The sequence below is a fragment of the Mixophyes fleayi genome, chromosome 5, assembly GCF_038048845.1.
Source record: "Mixophyes fleayi isolate aMixFle1 chromosome 5, aMixFle1.hap1, whole genome shotgun sequence".
NCBI lineage: Eukaryota > Metazoa > Chordata > Amphibia > Anura > Limnodynastidae > Mixophyes > Mixophyes fleayi.
In genome coordinates this window covers 137,145,635-137,169,951 of record NC_134406.1, presented here as the reverse complement: position 1 = coordinate 137,169,951, position 24,317 = coordinate 137,145,635, and the positions used below count along the sequence as shown (strand labels likewise).

General features: G+C 41.5%; 1 protein-coding gene across 2 annotated transcripts in view; it reads left to right on the top strand.

Moving 5' to 3' along the window:
* AHRR (aryl hydrocarbon receptor repressor) overlaps window positions 1–24,317 on the top strand; it is a 284,468-nt gene that overhangs the window by 166,984 nt on the left and 93,167 nt on the right. The window lies entirely within an intron of this gene.

The following is a 24,317-nucleotide window of genomic DNA, read 5'->3' as shown; positions in this document are numbered from 1 at the left end:
CAGAGCCTTTTGGAATATGAACATCGTTGCATCGGTGTAAATTCAGTATCACTATAAATTCAAATGCAGTGACAGCAAATCATTAATAATTTCAAGTCTATTGCCCATCTTTTTTTTGGTTAACATTTGTTCTAACCAGGGTAACTTAATGTTTCTGAAGCTTGGAACTTTACTGGGGCCTCGACATAGCAATTTCCCAGGCCCCACTAAGAAAATGAGTCTAAAGTGATGAGGTAAAGACTAATGCTTTCCCTGTCTGCTGTGGATACTGCATGTATGCGGAAAGACGTGACTTCTTCTCCATGGTCATGTTGCGTCAGTGCCTCATGTTTGGCATATGTGTAAAGTACGTGTGGGCCACTGCATATGTCCAACAGCAGCTACACATCCTCCACCTGCTCGACTCCTCCGCCCCCACTGAGCTATCCACTGCCATTTGACGTCTTTATTTGTACTTTTTTTCCCATTGTCAAGTATCAAGCTAAACAAAAACTGACGAGCTCATGCATCTGCTCCCAGACACAATACAGACAGGTCCAGGCCCCAGTACCTGCCCTCCCACCCTCCTCCCCCTTGGCACACCTGCTTACAAAACAGCTGCCCCGTCTTCATGAGGTAATTACACCTTCATCCCAAGTCCAATAGTGTTGGCAGGTATGCATTTTCTCTACAGGGGTTATAGAGTCACAATTGTTTTCCGTGTGACTCTTTGTGACAGTTTGGAGCTGAGTTTTATAGGAAAGAGGAACCTCTTTAGGGCTTAAAGATGTGTGTCTCCATTAATAGTATATCTGCCACTGTGTACCTGTCACTGGTCAGCTTATTTATATATTTCAGTGTTTTCAATTTGAGTTGTTATTTTGAAGACATTAAAACCATTGTTAAAGCTTTCCCATATAATTCATCTAATGGAGTTATAGAGATTTATTTCTTTTACTTTGTCACATTTGTTCTTGTTATGTTTCCTATATATTGTGGAATCATTTTTCACTGCCCTCCTTCTCAGCTGTAGGTAGAAGTAAATTACATTTTTTTCAGACAGTTGAGTAGAGGAGACATAGCCGGATTAAGGGGGGGGGCCTCTCTCTATGAGGGCATCCCGTCGCCTGGGAGGAGAGTAGCTGCTGCAAGTGCAGCAGGTAGATGTTGGCGATGTAAACCCCTGCCCTGCCTGGTGTGCCTTTATGTTTTTATTAACTTTCTTTTTCACCACCTCTCCCCCGCTCGTGACCCCCCTTCCCCCCGGGGGTGGTGTGCTGCGAGCGGGGGAGGGGTGGTGAAAAAGAAAGTTAATAAAAACATCATTGGTCGTCAGTGGCAGCAACAGGCAGCCAATCATGGGGCTGCCTGTTCCTGATTGGCCTCAGACAGGAAGTGTTCATTTCACTTCCTATCTGAGCAGCGTCGAGTGATGTAGCAGAAAGCAAGGTAAGTGTGTGTGTGTGAGTGTTTTGACACAGGGGCCTTGGCAGTCTAATGTGTTTGAGGGCAGCAGGGGGCTTGTGGCAGTCTAATCTGTGTGAGGGCAGCAGGGGGCTTGTGGTAGTCTAATGTGTGTGAGGGTAGCAGGGGTCTTGTGGCAATATAATGTGTGTGGGTAGCAGAGGGCTTGTAACAGTGTAATGTGTGTGAGGGCAGCAGGGGGTTTGTGGTGGTATAATGTGTGAGGGCAGCAGGGGGCTTGTTCCGGTATAATGTGTGTGAGGGTAGCAGGGGACTTGTGGCAGTATAATGTGTGAGGGCACAAGGGGCTTGTGGAAATGTAATGTGTGAGGTAGGTATTGGCTAATTAATGGGTGTTATTTTGTTTGTGGGGTGATGGTGGGGCAATTTAATTTAATAGTGGGGTTGGTGCAGACTTATCAATGTAGAGTGGGATGATTAATTTAATGTTGGGGTGGTTTGGGCGCTATTAATTTAAATGGCAGAGTTTTGGAAAAAGGATTGCTATTTATTAAAAGTGAATGCAAGTTATTTAATGTATGGTAGGAAATTGGTTTATTTAATAAATGTGATTACTATTAATTTAATGCTGGGGTTGTTTGGGGAAATGGGTCTTTTTATTAAAGGTGAATAAAATTATTTTACAGTCAGGCTGGTTATAGGAAAGGGGAACTAATAATAAAACATGAATTGTTTTGATTTAATGTCGGACTGCATAGAGGCAGGGAGGCCTACTGTGTTCACTCATTGCTGATATTTCTATATGTCATGTACCTATTCTATTTCCAAACAGGGAACCAACATTCCAGGATCCAGACAAGCACAACTGAACTTAGGACCCAAGCGGCAGCAACAAGTATTGAAAGCTTGAAGAGCAGGTAGGAGAGAGCATGACATTCTGCCAACTGTCCTGATTATGGTGGGGCAGTCATGAGTTTGGTGGACTGACCCACTCAGTCAGGACTTTGTCCTGACTACAGGGACAGTTGGGAGGTATGTCCCACTTCACACTGCTCTACTCATGAGGGGGGCGCTGCCTGCACCTAACAGTAGTGCACACAGTATTGTCCGTGTATTTGTCTAAAATTATAGCCATAGTACACTTTAGGGGCCCACCTGTCTAAAGTGCCCCGGGCCCACCAGAGCATTAATCCAGCTCTGAGACGAGTAAAGGGTGAGAGGGAGAGTGTCATTTACTTCCAGGATACATAGGAAGCTATGGCCTGAAGGACTGTAGTGAGGATACCCATGTCAAGGGCGCATTGTAAAGGTCAGTATACAAAGTCATAGATGTAGTCGGAAATATCCGTACCCAGAGACGAAACCTAGGTCAGAGAGGTCTGTAGCCAAGGAGATGATCAGAGATTCAAGATTAGAGGTAGCCGAGTGCAAACGCAAGGAATCAGAATACAAAGAACGCTGGATCACAGTTGAATAGCATAATAATGTGGCAGTTTGTGCAATTGACTGACTGATTTATATATACCCAGAATGCAAGGGAATGGCTACAGACAAGAAGGGGGCAGTTGGCAGAGCTGAGCATGTGCCAGGAAACTTTATAGGGTACAAGTTCTCTAGACTAAGATCTGATATAATTAGTTGCTGCTGTGGTTTGTCAAATAACACCGTGGTTCCCAAACCCACAAGTCCTGTGTAGTTTGCCTTCATTTTTACGCTTGGATATACCATTTTAGCTGAGTGACACTGTGGAATGTGACATAGAGGAGAGGGGTAGGGGGCCAAAAGAACCTCCAAAGTCCACTAAACTAATTGTCTCCTACATAAATGTTTTTACGCAAAGTTAGAATATAACAGACCATATATTCCCTATTACTTTACTGCATCCAAAACAAATACAAAAGAAAATGTTTTGGGTTTCTATCTCATTAACGATAATGTAATTTGCACAGTAGCTCAGTTCTCCTGAGATGGAGCCCTTGCATTAGAAGATATTGCAGTCCCAACTTCTACTGATTCTGTTGGAGTAGAATCAGGATTGCCTTGAAGCCAGCTAATGGAAGGGGGAACTGGTTTTCCCCAAAGAGTAATGTAGCCAGGGTAGATGATCAAATGCCACATTCAATTTCTTTTTTGAGTTATAAGTATTTTTATTTATGTGATCACAAAAAATTATAGGAGATTTCTGAAAACCTTGTTGCGAAAATCCAGGCATGTCCAAATACAATTGTTTAAATGTCTGTGCTGTTTACTTTGTTGACTAACAAACAAAAGTATGTGCCACACCTTAATGCACAAAGCTAGTACCAGGACTGCGAGAAGCTTCACTAGAGATCCTACTGACCCTGAAAATTTTACTGCTGATGTTTTGCGTGAGCTGAGTGACTTACACGGCTGCTTGTTAGACTTCTCTTTTAAACTTAAGTTACCATAGTAGCTCTGTCTCCTGGGAGGGAAGAGCTGGCTAGTTTTCCATCATTCCAATACTAATAAGCCAAATACCATTTGGGATTTTTTTTTGGACTTGACCATGGCCCTGCTTAAAGTGTCTTTGAAGTTATTACTGCTTTCTTCTGGTGTTGTGGGAATAAGAAAACTATTAAGATACAAGAAACGTTTTAATGCAGGAAACCTCTCTGCCTCCACATAGCATTTATAGATAAAAATATACAGACAAATTGTGTCATCTAAAAGGAAGTGACAGGCATTGGTAACATGATATACTGTATATTGATGTAGCATGAGCACATATGAACCAGCACAAATTTTCATTACTTTCTTGCAATAATATTAAGGTTTTTCAATTGCCTAAATCTTAATTCAGTGAACTGCATCTATTTTATAATCTTTTATTTTATTGCACAGTGTTGAAGCAGTAAAAAAGTTTAAACAACTCGTTTGATATATCATGTTATCAACTGAACTCTATAGCCTTACCTCTCCTTTCCTGCTAAGCTCCAGATATTTGGAAAATCCTTTTAGGATGTGCGCAACTTTTCTTGCCCACTTGATGTTGTCATTTCATTTCTGTTCAATCATTCAATTAGATTATTTTGGCATTTCATTTATTTAATGCTATAGCCTAAGTACATTTACAACTCTATTATAAGGGTGTTAATTATTGTTTTTTTCTGAGATTTTATAAACTGTATAATAGTTTAATGTTTTCAAAGAAATTTATATAACAAAGTGGCAAATCACCAAGTAGAGCTCATAATTAGTGTCATACTGTCATTGCACCCATTTTTGCAAGATGTGCGCCCTTGGACAAAATGATGAACTCTTTCAGGATTTCTCTTACATTTGCCCCTTATTACTAATTTAAATATAATGACCCTCAATTACAGTAATAGTAAGTCCAGCTAGAAAGTGTACTTTTGCATCTTGGCAAGACCATGTTGCACTTAAGGAGGATGCAAATTTGAAATATGCGGACAGATTTAGAGCTGGGAGGGAGGGGGCATCCTAGCTCCACTCTAAATTGCAGTATAGAATAAAGCTACCCATTATTTGCCTACCGCATCCAAAATTAAACAGTATTTTTCCAGCATGCAAATATAAATAAATAATTTGTACCCCTTGCTTTGCAACATAGTTTATCTAGGTGCAAATATGAACCCCTTACCTGATTTTATTGCTAATTCAAAATGAGGCGCAATGTGTGCATAGATGTCTTTTAGGTTTTGCTTCATGCACAGTTAAATATGTTATGATTTCCCAGATGCACCCATCATCAAGAAAAATCCGATGCACCTCTAATTAAGCCATCATCTTGCAAAACCATGCATAGCAGACACAAAAAGTAGGTATAGGCCAGCATAGAGGTGAAAATATAGACATTTGTGCTGCACTGTCAGCATGGAAATTACCAATGTGGTGTTTCAAAGGCTAGCTCTAATTTCACAACATTTTTACTATGCTATTCCTCATAGTTTAATTTATATTTTTCTAACACATCACCCCACCTACCTCCTATGCTTTTTAAGCTACAATTACCAAAATGATTCAGGTGAATGACACAACTGGAGAAGGAGACCTGGCTCAAGCTGCCTGTGCAAAATATCATGGTCAAGGAAATCCCTGACATCAGGGATAGTATATATCAGTTGCCAATCAAGGATTGATTGCAAGTCCTTTTTTTACCCTGTATTATAGCATACTAAAATAGTTTTGTTGCCATTACTACTCCACTATTTCTATTTTTAAAAGTGATTTGAGCAGGGGTGGAACAGTGCATAATCTGTCCCCATGTGAAAACTTGTGTAGGGGCATGGCGATGCCGCTGTGGCCTCCGGGCCTCCGTACCTGCTCATGCATCATGCACTCAGAGGAGGACTTTGCTTTTTTAACCTCCAGACCCTGTAGCACCCGCAGCCTCTACACCCACAGTAGTTCTGCCTTTGGATTTAAGTATAAGGAGGAAAGGGATTTTGCTGCTACATGAATACATATATACAGTGCCTCCATATCTAACAGACTGACTAGAAGCCTAGGGCAATTGCACACTTAGTGCAGGTTTCCAGTTGTCTGAGAACCCATGTGACATGGCCAGTAATGGCATGGTTGGAGACTCAGGTGTATGTACAGATGAATACTTCTCTCTTGTGTCTGCTCCTTTCACACTACATCCTGGTGGCTGACCCTCCCCCATGACCTAACTGCATACTGAGTGTTCCCCCTAAGTGCGCAGTTGAAGCTCTTTTATATCTTGATCTGATACATGTGCTGAATTAAAGGGAAGCACAGGAGGCACCTGATTGGGCTCCCCTCTCTCATGGGCCCCCCCCTGGACCATGTACCTCCGTGATTGACTGCAACAATGGTTATACTGGTTGCAGCCAATTGACTAACCTCATCACTGCGCCTGCTCCTCTGAGCTGGTATCAACCCGCGACCACCTTAGGCAAATTGTGGGCAGGTAGACCAACCAGACTGTAAGATCTGCCTGGTATTGAAGAATAATAGAACTTGCCTTTTGTGTTAATGAAAATCACTGCTCATCTTTGACTTTTAGTGTATGTATGTAAAAGTGCATTTGCTTTTACAGGTGCCAAAAAAAAAAGAAGTAAATATGCCAAATACTTTTCTTTCCAATATATTCATATGTCTTTCTGCAGTACTGGAGAAAATGTGGAACTTTAGTAAGGATATTTATAATCCTTTGTCATCCTTTTTATTATAAACAAGTGCTTTCTTATTATTTATAATATCATTGTGAATATCACTTATGTATGATATTGCAAGTATACCTATTCAGCAACATCGATGTTATGAGTCGCGGCCCTCCAGCGGGCCGCCGCGACTCTCTTCCGAGTGCCTCGGACGTCCCGGACGTCACTTCCGCCCTCCACATCCCGATTGCCTGGGCAACAACCGGGACGCGCTGTCTCGCCTGCCGCAGCGCCCGGCCAGCTGTCCTACAGCCGGGCGCATGCGCGCAGAAGAAAGTAACATTTTTTGTTCCTCCAGTGTATCTGCAGCTTGTATTTATATGCCCTTACTATACATATATATACTGGGCATAGATTTGTTTATTATGGTTATTCATACTCTGATTGATGTATTGGGAGGAGTCTCACTGGCACTCTGCTCCTATTGGTTCCTCTCACTACTTAAGGCAGTGAGGACAGAGCCTCACTGCCAGTTATAGCTCCCAGTGTAGCTAGGCTCCCTGTTCCTGTTCCTTGCTCCTAGACTGTTTTTGCTAGACCTGATCTCCCGTGTATGACCCCTGGCTTGTTTCTAGACCTCGTTGGATTGCCTGTGACCCCTGACTTTGGTTTGTTCTCTGGATACGTTGTCTGCTGCCGGCCCCTGACCCTTGCCTGGACCCCACGCTTCTGTCTGCCATATTCCTCCATTTCTGGGTTCACCCTAGCCGGTACACATCTCACGACCCTCTGTTTGTCTGCAGCCAAGTCTGTCCCCACCACTAGGGGCAACAGTGAACACCAGACTTTCGGAGTAGACTCCGGGTTTTGCTGTACTGGTTGGAGGGGTTACTAACAATTGAGTATTTAAAGTGCACTCACCTCCTAAACACACTGGCAGCAGATATTGTGTGAACAACTTCTACTACTTACTTTTTTTTTGCCTGCTTCCCAATGTGAAAATGGTAGCAGCTAAGCATACTGCCCTTAAGCTAGGAACCTACATTGCTGAGAGAAAATGACTAATATGGGTCTAATCATAACCCTAATAAAGATGACAAATTCCTGGATTACTTATACAGTGAGTGTATCTATTCTGTGGGCAGGAGGTGTGAAGTAAATGCGGGGCCTATTTGGATGATCACTTCACTTGAATGAAGCTCTGCATTTACTGTCACTTTAATGGGAGATTGCCAACTGCCTGGAGTCAGAAACTAGTATGGTATCTGGTGGATACAGTAGTTAGCATTGCTGCTTCACAGTGCTGGGAATCCTACCGTGACACTATCTGTGTGGAGTTTGTATGTTCTCCCCATGTTTACGTGGGTTTTCTCTGGATTTCTCCCACACGGTGTGTGGGTGTGTGTGGTAGGGAATTTAGACTATAAGCTCCAATGGGTGAAGGACTGATGTGAGTGATTCCCTAGACTAGCAGTTGAGTGTACCTAAGATGGCAGTCTTACTCTCTGCAACAGTGTAAAGTAATTTGTGTCCTATTGGAAGAAAGTCTCTATAGAAATAAAGAATTATTATTATTATTATTATTATTATTATCATCACTGCCTATAGCCAAGATTTAGCACAGTGGCTGTATCCTTGACCAGACACCAAGAGCTACAATTGTTATTCTGCTATTTTATGTATTGTTACCCCCAACTCTTAGATTGTAAGCTCATTTGGGCGGGTTCATCTTTACCTTCTGTTACATGGCATTGTATGTTATTTATTTGTATTACAATCCCCTCAGTATAAAGCACTGACTAAAATGTTGCTTTATAAATACAACATAATAATAATATAACTTTTAATTTTTCCACATCATCCAGCAATTCAGCAAAGAAAATGTTGTTCACCCTATGTTGGCAAAGGGAATTAAATTGTCTTTGGACTATCTCAATCCTAAAATAACAGTATTGATAATTGTTAATAATGTACCACAGGGTGAATTAGAAACATTTGTGGTAAAAAAACATTGTCTAACTATTAATGCTGAAATGCTAATCATAAACTATCACCAAAAGTACCAAGGAACACAGTACTGTGCATGCTTTGAATTGTGGACTTACTTTTGTTGCGTGTAAGTAGCAGGTGCAGGACTTCATGACTTTTCATAATTGGACATACATATTAAACCAATGATATACAAGATTTAAAAGCCGAGTCTTGCAAAATAAGAATTAAAAGCACAGAGTTGTTTAATATGACACAGAGGAAATATATGCAGAACTCCAGAAAAATGAAAACAAACATGCAATGCATATTTTCCCTTGGCACACATTAAAGTGCTGAGATTAGTCTTGATTGCATGTCACACAGTCACTTCTATTCTTTGTTCAAAATGATTTGCCAATTGTTGGTGCTATTAGTTTTCTTTAGTATTCTTTTAATCCTTAGCAAAAAGTGCATCTACTCTACTGTTCCATTTTAGTCGCTGACGGACTAAGGAATAAAGGGCACAAGTTAAATTAGTGTTCTCAATAATAATAATAAAATCACAGATTAGGGTTCATCTAACTATGCTTTGCAGTGCTTGCCATGCAACCAGTAGAGACCCACCATACAGTACTTGGGACATAGTGAGAGATCAGCAATACTGGAGACAATCCTGGAAGTTCCATAAAGGTGCTAGTGAACTCTGCATTTGGAAGGCATCTGCCGTGCTAGATTGCTTTCCCTCCAGTCAAAAATCTAGAAATCAGAGAGTGTAGACCTTCTCAGCAACTCCAGAAAGGTTCTAATAAACCTGGAATTAGTGTTCTCTGTGTGGAGTCCTAGAAGCCCAATCTGCCAAATCTGGCTCAAAATCTTCAGGAGCTGAATTCAGCTTAGGGTAGTTCTACACCATTGGGACAAAGTCGTAGAAATAAGTCTGGGCCTGAAATCCTAAGAGTAGAACTTCCAGTCTGGCCTGGCAGCTGGCTGCACATGAACAGGAGTGGTGCACCCCCCTCCCAACTGTAGTAGAGATGTCCAGACGTACCTTGTGTACATATCACCCAGAATCGGTTAAGAAAGCTGAAGGCTGGATTACCCATGGCAGACCTGTGTGTACAATAGTATAATAGAAGGATAGTAGCCTATGTAACTTTTGTGATTTGTGTAAGCACTTACAGAAGAAGCTTTTAGAGTTCAAAGAGCTATTTGATCCAATAAAACCATTACTCTTAAAATCTTGCTTGTTCTTGTGAGATACCTGTACCTGATGTGTTCATGTGACCAACAGATTAAAGCTCAGAGTTTAATCCATAACCTGGCTGCCCTGCATTGAGCACAGTGTTTTGTCAACTACCCAGCAGTCCTTATCCACAGTAAGTGCTCAGGAAGAAGTCAGACAAAGCAACCAATAAAGAGGTGCTGTAGCAGCTACACACTGCCCAAGAAGTGTGAGCGGTCCCAGGTGCAGTTTACGCTCCTACAATGGGGGGCACCACGTTGGTGTTCATTTGACACTCAGAATCGGTTAATAGGAGTATTCAGTGACAACTAGTTGCTGGAAACCAAAGTAAGTTTTTCCTGATGTCACAGATGAAATGATAGAAAAAAAACAGGAGATCTGAAGCACTATGACCATCCGTAGGGAGCACCATAATGGGAAGTTTGTTTTTGTTATTGCATTTTTATTAAGGATGAGCGGGCTCGGATTCCGCTAATCCGAGCCCACCCGAACAGTGCGGATCCGACGGGATCCGAGCACTGTTCGGGTACTTCTGCCCGGCAAAAAGATCCGAAATGAGACTATGACATCCAAGTCTCGCGTCGGATCTCGCGAGACTCGGATGTCATAAATTCTCAGCTTGCGGCCGCCATCTTCATTACGCCTAACATCAGGGAAGAGGGAGGTTGTAGGGTAGTGGTGCTTTATGCTTGTGTCCAGTGCTCTGTCCTTGCTGAGTCCAGTGGTGCTTTATGCTTGTGTCCAGTGCTGTGTCCTTGCTGAGTCCAGTGGTGCTTTTGTCCTGTGCTCTGTCCTGCTGAGTCCAGTGGTGCTTTGGCCAGTGTCTGTCCTGCTCAGTCCAGTGGTGCTTTAGTCCTGTGCTTTGTTGTGCTAAGTCCATAGTAATTTTATAATTATTAAAAACTCCTAAAAAAATAAAAATAAAAAATAAAAAAAAATTATACCCAAAAAATTAAAAAAAAATATTAAAAAATAATTTAAAAAGTATAAAAAAATTCTAGAGCAATATATTATTGCAGTCCTGAAATATTAGTACTGCAATACCTAGGTTCACTGTTCTTGCAGTCCAGAATTATTAGTACTGCTAAATTTACCTACGTTCACTGTTCTTGCAGTACTGCAATCTATATTACTACGTTCACTGTTTCAGCAGTCCCAAAAAATAGGAACTGCAATCTATATTACTACGTTCACTGTTTCTGCAGTTCCAAAAAATAGGAACTGCAATCTATATTACTACGTTCACTGTTTCTGCAGTCCAAAAAATAGGAACTGCAATCTATATTACTACATTCACTGTTCCTGCAGTCCAGAAATATTAGTACCAGAGATTAAACTAAGTTCACTGTTCCTGATTGGTTTGTTAAAGTGCGAATGTCCTATTTCAACAACATCAGGGTGGGTGGGAGGGCCCAAGGACAATTCCATCTTGCACCTCTAGCAAACTCTTGCAAACTGCCATCCTGTCTGCCACTGCAGTGCCACTCCAAGATGGGCCACGTGCTTGTGCCGCCCACTTGTGTCGCTTAGCTTAGACATCCAGCTACCTTGGTGCAACCTTTTGGACTAAAAACAATATTATGAGTTGTGAGGTGTGAGGTGTTCAGAATAGACTGGAAATTAGTGGAAATGAATGTTATTGAGGTTAATAATAGTGTAGGAGTGGAAAAAAAAAAAAAAAAAAATGGATTTTAGCACTTTTTATGCTTTTTTAAAAAAAAATCAGAACCCAAAATCAGAACCAAAACCTTTCATGGGGTGTTTTGGCAAAACAAATCAGAACCCAAAACCTCAAGCTAATCAGAACCCAAAACCCAAAACACCAAAAGTGGCCGGTGCACACCCCTAATTTGTATATACATAGTCTACAGAAGAACTATTTTTTAAAGCTTGATAGTAAACAATACTGCTGCATGCTGGCACAAAAGACTTTGTGTATGTCAATGAGACTGTTGAGGGACACTAGGGCCTAAACTGTGGAGAAAATACTTGTGTAATATATGTGCAATGTTTTGTTTTTCTCTGTATTGTGACTATAAACAGGTAAAAGTTCTTCACTTTCCCATCAATCACACAATACTACAGCATGTATGCTGACATTTTGCCTTGTACTTTGGATTCTCCGTGTGACATTAATGTTTTCAATGTTCATTACAGCAGTGTTTGTAATCCCCTTCATATTTACTCTTACTGCTCATTAGATCATAAAACATCCTTAATGGAAACATTATTTACATTCCACTAACACACTTCATTCATTGTATAAGCACATAATTCTGTTTTGTCTACAGAATAGCGCAAGATGGTTTTGATTCCACTCTTCCAATTTGTGGGATTAAAACTAAATCCTTGAACCATATACAATATCACAAATAATTTTAAATGTGAATCTGGAAATAAATCACATCATTATTACAATAGCTGAAGAAGGCACATGATTCATTTGTAAAATAATGTCATTGGCTGTATGCAGTGAGCTCATGAACTATAGATGATTCTGTGTTACTGCTATAATTAATTAAAAGAATAATTTCTAATAAAAACAGCAGTGGTGCGTAAGAAGTGTTTTCTTGTCCATGCACATTTAACTACCATACTACTGTTCATGATTAATATTATCAATGTAATAATCTTATGAAGATAAACATTTTTTGATCATTGCTCTAGTGTTAGAAACAGTATCACATTTTTACACATTTTACAGGAATAACATAACCCACACTGTATATTTCAAGTCACAAGAATGATTGACTGCAGACGTCTCCATATAGTCACAGAAATCACTAATTGGGTTTTTCTAACATCCTTAGAATCATTAGCAGAGTATACATTAGACTTTTATTAATATATGCCTTTGGTCACCACTGTTGCCTCCCATAGTGACTCCCAAATTTTTCTGTGTCATGAAACACCAACTGACTAACTTTCCACGTGGTTAATTTCTTCTCCTGGCATAGTAATGCTAAAATAACTTTAAGAAACAAAGCCATATAAATGAACAGATATGAGTACATTTATAAAACCAGGCAGATCTTGGTTTTCATTTTTAAATAATGTAGTTCACATTATCATAGTATATTTTAACATCTTTCAAGATATTTCTCCTATGACAGCTACATTTTTATAATACAAAACAGAAAGAAAGTTGTCAGCGCTTATCCTTTAAACTGCATATCTGTGTGTGTCTAGCAAAATAAAAACATGAGGTATTAGTTCATATTTTGATCAAAAGACTTAAGCCTGCATCCCACGTCAAGGGTACCTCATTATATGCAGGTCCTACACTGACCTATATGCTTTAAACACTATTAAAATGCAGTTAAAATCAGATGCACTCACCTCCCAGGTATAGGGGTTTATATCTAGCAAAAGCTGGCTTGTGAGCCACACCCAAATGTGCCTAAATAGGCTTGATGGACAGCTGCTATGACAAAAAGGCAATATTTTGAAACAAAACCAGAGAGAAATAAGCCCGCGCTCAGTGCGTCCCACATTATATATGGTACCAGCTGCTTGGCAACAAGCCCGCGCTCGGTATATTCCATATTGTATGTGGTACCAGCTGCGTGGCAATATAAATGCCCATATATGTATACAAAACAGAAAGAAAGTTGTCAGCGCTTATCCTTTAAACTGCATATCTGTGTGTGTCTAACAAAATAAAAACATGAGGTATTAGTTCATATTTTGATCAAAAGACTTAAGCCTGCATCCCACATCAAGGGTACCTCATTATATGCAGGTCCTACACTGACCTATATGCTTTAAACACTATTAAAATGCAGTTAAAATCAGATGCACTCACCTCCCAGGTATAGGGGTTTATATCTAGCAAAAGCTGGCTTGTGAGCCACACCCAAATGTGCCTAAATAGGCTTGATGGACAGCTGCTATGACAAAAAGGCAATATTTTGAAACAAAACCAGAGAGAAATAAGCCCGCGCTCAGTGCGTCCCACATTATATATGGTACCAGCTGCTTGGCAACAAGCCCGCGCTCGGTATATTCCATATTGTATGTGGTACCAGCTGCGTGGCAATATAAATGCCCATATATGTATACAAAACAGAAAGAAAGTTGTCAGCGCTTATCCTTTAAACTGCATATCTGTGTGTGTCTAACAAAATAAAAACATGAGGTATTAGTTCATATTTTGATCAAAAGACTTAAGCCTGCATCCCACATCAAGGGTACCTCATTATATGCAGGTCCTACACTGACCTATATGCTTTAAACACTATTAAAATGCAGTTAAAATCAGATGCACTCACCTCCCAGGTATAGGGGTTTATATCTAGCAAAAGCTGGCTTGTGAGCCACACTCAAATGTGCCTAAATAGGCTTGATGGACAGCTGCTATGACAAAAAGGCAATATTTTGAAACAAAACCAGAGAGAAATAAGCCCGCGCTCAGTGCGTCCCACATTATATATGGTACCAGCTGCTTGGCAACAAGCCCGCGCTCGGTATATCCCATATTGTATGTGGTACTAGCTGCGTGGCAATATAAATGCCCATATATGTATACAAAACAGAAGTACATCTAGTCTGTTATGGTCACACAGAAATGACACAAATGTCTTAGGAATTGTTACCAGGGGGTAAATGTATTAATATCCGGATTCTTCAACTCCGGCGTGTTCAGCGTCTTCGGCGATTAAATGTAAAGCGGCGCTGCATTGTAAAGGGAAGTTTCCCTTTACAATGCAGCGCCGCTTTAAATTTAATCGCCGAAGACGCTGAACGCGCCGGAGTTGAAGAATCCGGATATTAATACATTTACCCCCTAGTGTAGATGCTCGAAAATTTTGAAATTCAATCAGATTTCACTGGTTCGCTGACCATGAACATTTTCAAAGTGCAATTGAAATTTGCAACTCTTGCTTGACATTGGCAGATCATGGTTTGTGATAAAGTAAGTGTTTTAAATATTTTTAGCTTTACAGATTTAAGCAAAAATTTTAAATGGAGAAAATCAACATTTTTTAATTTAAGGAAATTGTAGGAAACATTCCAATACAACACAAATCAAGTGAACAAATAATCAACTCAACCCGCACCCGTCTTGCTCCTCTTCAGTCCATACTCAATGCTGCCGCCCGACTTATCTACCTCTCCTGATGGTCTTCTACCTTCACCGACGGTCTTCTTCTACCTCCCCTCTCTGTCAAGCCCTTCACTGGCTCCTTCTCCGCTTCAAAATCCTCTTCAAACCTCCTCACCCTCACTTTTAAAGTCCTCTCTAATTCCAATGCTACATATCACTCTAACCCCATCTCCACTCATACTTCTTCTCGCCCACTGCGATCATCCAATGACCGTTTCCTTACCTCCCATCTGATCACCACCTCTCATTCCTGCACTCAAGACTTTTCCCGTGCTACCCCACTTCTCTGGAATGATTCCCCCCGTTCGATCAAGCTTTTAATTAGCCTGTCAGACTTCAAACGCTCCCTTAAAACTCACCTTTTCAGGTTAGCCTACCCTTCACCCGCCTAACCCTGCCCTTCTCCATCCCTCTTCTCTCTCACTGTAACTAACCTTTCTATACCTCGCCCCTTTTTATTACTCCCTGCTCTTCTCCTTTCAGTGTTCTTGCCCCTCACCCCCTCTTGCAAACTCTGTCTCCCCTGTCTGTCTCCCCCTCCCCTTTAGATTGTAAGCTCCCTTGAGCAGGGCCCTCTTTCCTCGTGTCCTCCTCCTTTTGTTTTCCTTTGCACTTAGCCCTCTGCCCCATCTCTCAATTTTGTCACTTGACTCCTACCCCATCTTTCCTCTATTCCATCTCTGTCCTGATTCTGTAAGTGTTGCCCACTCTATTGGGCACAGGGGACAGGTGCATCCTTTTATTCACTCTCCCACCTCTCTCCTTCCCATCTGTAAATTCTAATTCACTTTTACCTATTTGCCCTATGTTCATCTCTCTGCTAATTTGTCCTTATTTATACATAGTACTCTTTGTCTATATTTATTACACTTTGCTTCTGCACTTTGTTTTGTACTACCTTGTATGCCATGTATTGTCACCCTGTACTGTTTTGCCATGCTCTATGTACGGCGCTGTGGACCATTTGTGGCACCATACAAATAAAAGATAATAATTATAACTAAAGTTTACATGTGACAAAAGAAAGGAAACAGAAAAGGAGAGGGACAACATCAAACTGCGGAGGTGAGGGAAGGAGAGGGAGATGTTTATAAAACTGTAAAACATAATCGAGGATTAAGGAATATATTAAAGATACAAGTTAACCCGTGCATGATACTCATGCATTCTAGTCAAATCAAGCTACTTAAGGTGTTAAAAAGGTTCTTGTCATGCATTTGGGCCTAGCCCAGGCCTCCTCAGGGGAAGAGCGTTACTTCCCGACGCAAGCGCCCTTTTTTAACGTGGTTTTGTCCACATTTCACCACCTCGTCATTTTTCTCCATCACCTCCACCTTCATCTTCATCGCCACATCCTTCATCAAGCTACTTAAGGTGTTAAAAACGCCCCACTGTCACCTCCGGCAACCACCAACCACCCCCAACTGTCACTTCCCCTTCAAGAAATATATAGGTCAGTGTATAACTCTGCCCAGCAGGTGGCGCTGCAGCTTGGTTTTTTTTTTCACACACGCCACTAGGCATTTATATTGTAGATATTAGGTTAAACATTTTTGGAAAAGGTGAACCACTGGAATTAAGTAGTAAGGTTAGAGTGTGGTGAGGCTAGGTCAGAATAGAAGTCATGCCATGGATGTCATTTGATCAGGGGGAGGGGGGGTAATCCAACGTAGAGTATTTGAAACCTATGGTTTCCATATCATAGCCTCTCTGGATATTGGATATAATTTTAGAGAAAGGTGGGGGAGCTGGGTTCAAATATTGGGCTATTCCCTCTTCCATAGTAGCCCATATCTTAATTTAATAAAATGTTTCTGGAATCAAATAGGTTAAAGATCCAGACAGGTTTGCTTAATTAAAACATTAGAGGAAATATGCAAGTGACATGGTTCTACAAAACCTACTCTACAGTTTGTAGATTTCTACATTTAGGGGCATATTCAATTGTTGGCGTTACTGACCAAAGTAATGCGGCACACGCACTATTACCGCCGTTACAGTGATAGTGCGTGTAAATACTGTCATTACGGTACCTTTCACGCTGGATTTCAGATCGCGGCTCAGGGAGCTGCGAGCTGAAATCCGGCTTAGTACTACCGTAATAACGGTAATACTTTTAACGCTGCGGGATATTCAAACAATTGAATATGCCCCTTACAGTTTTAATTTTTTGTGTGCACTACAATATGATGGTGTCATATTTTCTTGAGATTCATAAATGGACATCAAAAGAGAGACGTTTTAATATTCTACAAACATAAAATAAAAGAAATATTTAATTACACTGAAACTGTACTGTTACATTGCATTCAATTTCAATTATAGACCTGTGTTGCTTAACCTTGTTTAGCTGAGGCCCCATATTTCATCATTCCATTGTCCTAAAGCTTCAACAAACAGTAGACTAGAATGTATGTTAACCAAGGTACCCCTTAAAAAGTTTATGGGACTCTACTTGGGTACTCAGATATATCCCCCTCCTCTGTTATAGAATGTGCAGACTCTTATCTGATGTTTTTTCTGCACTTTATCTCATCTGTAAGCAGTACAGAATATTAATAAAGTCCCTTCACAAAAAATGAAAATAAACATATAAATAGAAAAATGTAAAATTTTTAGGATATATATATATATATATATATATATATATATATAGTGTGTGTATCTCTCTCTCTCTCTCTCTCTCTCTCTATATATATATATATATATATATAATGGTTGTTGTTGTTTTCTCATTGGTTCTCCTTTAGCAGTGATGATTAGAAGCTCTCCTAGTACAATAAATACAAACATGGGATGATATTCTTACCCAGTGCTCCAACTCACTCATGAATCTTATTATTGACACCAGGAAACAAGAACTCATTACTTAGGCCCAAGAAATTACCACACTAGATTGCAACCTAGACCCCATAAGATCACATACCAATCTCTCTGACCTAGAATCATTTATGGAGCAAAGATTAGAGAGAGAGGAACGAGAGATCATTAACAAGAAACAAAACAAGGCACTCAGAGATAAGTACGGGATCAAACCCCACACCCTGAAACAACGATCCACCAACTCTCATCCACAGAACCCAAAAGGCATCACCATCAGAACACCAATCTACTAAAAATTAGGGCTCACCTACCAAAAGTACATGAAAGGGATTCATACGAACACTATCAGTTCCCACAATACCTACCTCTCCTGTCCCCCCACCCGAGTTGATAACACCTATCTACCAAATCTCTCCGTTCTCACCACACACGATGACCCGATCAACCTCTCAATAGCAAGCACGCCCTCAGAGAGGTCTAGATAAGAGTCACTAGTCATCCGCTCATTCGAACAAGGATGGATAGATGCCAATCTCTGCATATCCAATAACACGACCATCCCAAACACACCAGAGAACCTACCTACCTCGACATCCACCTCAGGCATTACTGCCGAACACCATTTGTAACCAGCCTTTTTTAGCCATAGGCCACTTACTCCTCCCTGTGCTAGACCCTCCAAATCCAACACACACACAACACAGGAAACAAAACCTTTCAGAACCAGACGAGGAGGAAGAGGCCATAAACTGCACCAACAACAAAAAGATCAAAGCACACCCAAACCCCAGTCCTCCCCCACTAGATTAGGGATCTTCAATCTAAGTAAACACAACCTCACTGACCCAGAAATTGCTGTGCTTAGTAAGGGACTAAAATTTGCACCCACTCGCCAACTTAACAAATTTGAGACATACCTCGACATCCAACATTTCACTAGGAAAATTTGCCTCAAGAAATACTTTGCACAAAATCAACTACAACACCCTCCAACACAAGACTCCAAGTTCACACACACTACCCTCAGACCCAAATCCACTTTTTATCCACTACAGTCCAAATCCAGTCACATAGACACATTTGAGAAACTAGTCACAGACGAATTTGAGACTATGGATACCAAATCCACCAAAAACAAACTCAACCTTACCAAACCAGAATCCCTGGCCTTTAATGATCTCAAGTCCAACACCCACATTGTCATAAAACCAGCCGAAAAAGGTGGTGGTCTAGCCATACTCAACAAACAGGACTACATACTCCAAGCCCAATCCATTCTGGACGACACCAACACGTATAACAAACTCAAATCAGACCCCACCCCCACGTTCCAGAAAGAACTCCAAAATCTACTTAAACTCGGGAAGGAGACCGGTATTCTGAACACCAAAGAATACGATTTCCTAAATAAACAGCACCCTATCATTCCCGTGTTTTACTATCTACCCAAACTACATAAAGATCCCATCAACCCACCAGGCAGACCCATCATATCTGGGATAGATTCATTAACATCCAATCTATCCCAGTACCTTGACCATTTCCTCCAAGATTACGTCACCAAACAAAAATCATTTCTCAAAGACACCACAGCAGCCATACAAGCACTACAGGATGTCAAATGGTCCCAAGATATGTGGTTAGCGTCCACTGACGTGACCTCCCTTTACACTATCATAGAACACCAGACAGGAATCAACAGTGTAAAATACTTTCTTCAAACTGAAGGATCATTAGCTCAAGAACAGATCGATTTCATCCTCAAAGGTATAGATTTCATTCTTACACACAACTACACCTGGTTTGAAAATAACGTCTACCTCCAAAATAGAGGCACCGCCATGGGCACCAAGTTTGCGAACCTCTTTATGTCCAAATGGGAGGAGGATCACATATGGGGGAATGGGGACCTCGGTGCAAATTTGGTGCTATGGAGAAGATACATCGATGATGTATTATTCATCTGGAAAGGGGACCTAGACTCCCTCAACAAATTTCTAGATTACATCAATGACAATCCAGACAACATCAAATTCACCTCCCAAGTCAGTCAGTCCAAAATAACATTCCTAGATGTGGAGATTCTTATACATGAGCAATCAATCAACATCAAAACATTTCATAAGCAAGTAGATGTGAACAGCTACATCCTAGCTTCCAGTTATCATCACACACTCTGGCTTTCTAGTGTCCCCCTTGGTCAATTCAAACGCATACGCCGCAACTGTTCAAACCTCAATGATTACGACACACAAGGAGAGGCACTCAAATGGCAATTTCTTGACAAACAGTACTGTCAAGTCACGATCGATAAGGCCTTCAATCAGGCCAGAGAATCAGACAGAACATCCCTGATCACATACAAACAACCCCCTCTCAATGAGGTCGATAACACAACAAGTTCCTATCCTCATGACATCTATTTCATCACTCAATACTCAACAGCAGCCAACAAAATCAGCAAACTAATTAAGAAGCATTGGAGTATCCTACTTAAGGATCCCACCATGCAACATATCCTGCCTGCACAACCCAAAATAGTGTTAACTAAAGCTAAAAGCCTACACAGATCCCTGGTCCACAACCATATACCCCCAACTAAACTACAACAGTCAACCATAAACCATTCATCACCATTCAAAGGATTCTACCATTGTGGTAGATGCACAGGATGCAAAAACATGCACACCAAATCAACCAAACCAATCAGTACATTCCAATCCCACGTTACCAAGCAACAATTCCCCATCAAAGATTTCATGACCTGTTATAGCAACAACGTAATCTACCTACTGGAATGTACATGTCACCTACAGTACGTCGGAAGAACAATTAGACCACTAAAAACCCGCATCTACGAGCACATACGTAACATCAAGAAGGGGTTTCTACTCCACAGTGTCCCAGAACACTTCCACAGAGTCCACAACTCCAACCCAGAAGGTCTCTCCTTCACAGCCATAAAACAAATCAAAAGGAACTGGAGAGGCGGGGACACCCTAAAACAGATCAACAGGAAGGAGGCAGCCTGGATCTATAATCTCAAGACCCTGAATCCCAGAGGCTTGAATATAGATTGTGATCTGAAACCACTATTATCCTAATTAGATTCCTCTTAGGCATGGCAGCACCCCCACCCCCAGAACAGCATCCTTGCACCTTTACTCCTTTACTCCCACTCCATCTCCTCCGCATCAAGTTTTGTTACACCTAGTCCCAATACGTTCATTCTATCTAACATTTCTATATCCCGCCCTCATAAGCCCTTCCCCCTAGCTAATCCCTCATTTCTGTTACTATGTCCAACTCACACAAGTAGGGATACCATTTATCCATACACATGCCCAGATACACATTTACCCGCAATAGCAATATCCGCATTATTGGTTCCACTCCCCCGCCGCAAGGCAGATCCACACTTCCCGTCCCTCCTCACCCTACTATTTCAGATCCATCATTCGCCATACTTAAGTATGGAAACTATTTATCCATGCACGTACACATAATTTACAATAATAGCCAGTTCTTCGTACATTTCCTTTTTCCTTTTCCCTCTTTAGGCAAATCCAGCCTGAAGTACATCCATTCTCTTCATGTTATCATATTTCATTCAATCAAATAACCACTCCCCCATATTCCCGGCCTATCAACTTCCAAACCCCCCCATCCAATCAGGAGATCACAATCCCCTTAAATACCGACCCAGCATATTCATACGGTCACTCCTTGAGAAAGTCCACAGGACGAAACGCTTCGGAGCCCTACACTCCTTCCATAGCTAACTCCATTGTATACCTGCATGTAATCCAGTATTCTCGATGTAAGTGCACTATTAACGTTGTAATAAACTGCCTTGAGATACTTCACCATATAGTTTCTTCATTTCTACCTACGCCACGATCCACGCATGCGCGGCTGGTAATGAAACATAGGACCTGGAGCATCACCTGCTACGTCACCACGCAGCGCCTGCTCGCTTACCACACTTGACCAACGAATCGGCGTGCTTAGCAACCATCACACTTCCCATAGCGGATCGAACGCTTCCACTATCAACGCACTCAACTGATCACAGACACACACCAACGGTCGGTGATTCCTGACAGCAGATCATCTCCACACATGCGCGCTTCCTAGCGCCACAAGGTAATTGCATTATCACCTCATTCATGGTATTGAACCATCCAAAGGCGCAGCACCGCCACAGTTAACGTCATCCAGCTGCACTCTGTGTATCACATCAGACTCATTTATTGAGACCTATTTTTGTTTTTGTTTTTGTTATTGTTTATCTCTCCTGAGAATACTGTGCATTCATATATTATTGTATTGTATTTTTCCCATGCTCATACATATCCTCGCAGTACCATATCACATTGCTATTATACTCCTACTGTCTGCATAAGACATACTCCATTTACCCTCAGGCTCTACTACACTCCATTACTGATATCATATTTGAGCGCATTTGGACCATCTAATTTCAACTATCTCTAAGGGAATCGGTTACCCCCGTCCTGACTGCAGCTCATACTACACTACTTTTTGTCCGGTGCATCCTTCCACCAAACCCCTATTCAATAAATACAAACAAGCATGGTTCTCTCCAGAATGACCTTGTGATCTTTCAGCAAAATAGTAGCCCCAGTGTAATGTAGCCATATTATTACAGCATTTGTCGTTGCAGGTATCTTCAGACAGTAATCAGTGGCATACTGCACTATATATCTACTATATAAATGCCTAGTGGCGTGTGTGACAATAAAAAAAACCAAGCTGCAGCGCCACCTGCTGGGCAGAGTTATACACTGACCTATATATTTCTTGAAGGAGAAGTGACAGTTGGGGGTGGTTGGTGGTTGCCGGGGGTGACAGTGGGGAGGTTTTTTTACACCTCAAGTAGCTTGATGAAGGATGAGGTGATGGAGGAAAATGATGAGGTGGTGACATGTGGACAAAACCACGTTAAAAAAGGGCGCTTGCGTCGGGAAGTAACGCTCTTCCCCTGAGGAGGCCTGGGCTAGGCCCAAATGCATGACAAGCAGGGCCGGATTAAGGGAATGGAGGCCCCTGGGCTAAGGGGCCCTCCATTCCCCGCGAGGCCCCCAATGTGAGCCGTCCGCCGCCCCCCACCCCCCGCGAGGACCCCCCCAAGCACTTACCTGTCAGTGCAGTCCTCCGTCCCGGCGCGCTGTAAGCTCCTTACTGAGGAGATCTCGCGAGAGTTCATGAACTCTCGCGAGATCTCCTCAGTAAGGAGCTTACAGCGCGCCGGGACGGAGGACTGCACTGACAGTACTCAGCAGCATCGATCGGGCCGGGGGCGCCCCCGCCCCCGACCGATCAATAATGCTGCTGAGGAGTTTGAAGGGCCCCCTGGATGCCCGAGGCCCCTGGGCTATAGCCCAGTTAGACCTCGGGTTAATCCGGCCCTGATGACAAGAACCTTTTTAACACCTTAAGTAGCTTGATTTGACTAGAATGCATGAGTATCATGCACGGGTTAACTTGTGTGTGTATATATATATATATATATATATAGAAATGTGTGTGTATGTGTGTGTATATATATATATATATATATATATATATATATATGTATATATATATATATATATATGTATGTGAGAACCAATGTGAAAACAACAACAACCATTGCCTACAGCATGATGACCAATGGCAGATACCAGTTATCCGTTCAATAACAACTGTTATGACTGGCTACACCAAATGTGTATTAAGCCATATTTGCCAACCTTTGGCAAGCTAATTCCGGGAGATCTCAGACAGGGGGGCGTGGTTGGAGGGCGGGAGGGGCGGGGCGCGGTAATTTGCGTAATTTTGGCTCCACCCCCACAACAAATTGCCATGGTTTTTTCCATGGGGGACAGGGGCCAAAATGATGCGATTCACCTCGAATCGCATCATTTTGAGGAGCACGTTGCCATTTGTGGAATATTTGCCTGCTCTCCCGGGAGCACGGGAGACCTACCCGAATTTCGGGAGTCTTCCGGACATTCCCTGAGAGTTGGCAAGTATATATTAAGCTAACATATTTGATATTCTTTCTTAAGCTGCCCATATATGCTTATGCTTCAATATTGACAGTATAGTGTGTGCTCCAAAATAAGCCAGATAAGTATGTGATTGAATTTGATCATGTATGAAAAAAAACAGCAAACAAGGTAATTTTATGACCGCTACTAATCTGTGCAGTTATCTTCCACTAACAGGCCCTGGTGAATATATAATTGAGCCGGTCTCATCAAATTTGTTCTAAAACATGCTTATATTGTCCACAGATTGTGTGTCAGTGCCAGTGTGACAGGAGGCCAACCTTTCTTTTATTGTTTGCCTCTGTTTTTTCTTTATATATTTTCTTAATAACCCATACTGTAAAAATATGTCATGATCTCTAATTTGCCAATGGGTTAACCATAACCACTATGTGAGACACTAGGGGTGGCTATTCTGTGTTCTACATTATTTTGCTGTGTTTCCAGTATAAGGCTTTCATTAAAGGGCAGTGGACACTTCCAAATTACTGTCTTTGTAATTTTATGTTTTTCAGATGTAACTTGTCTAATAGTGTTTTCTCAGTTTATGCCACGCTTAAAAGTGTCTTTTTTGATCTCCCAAAAGCCCTAAATTCCACAAATAT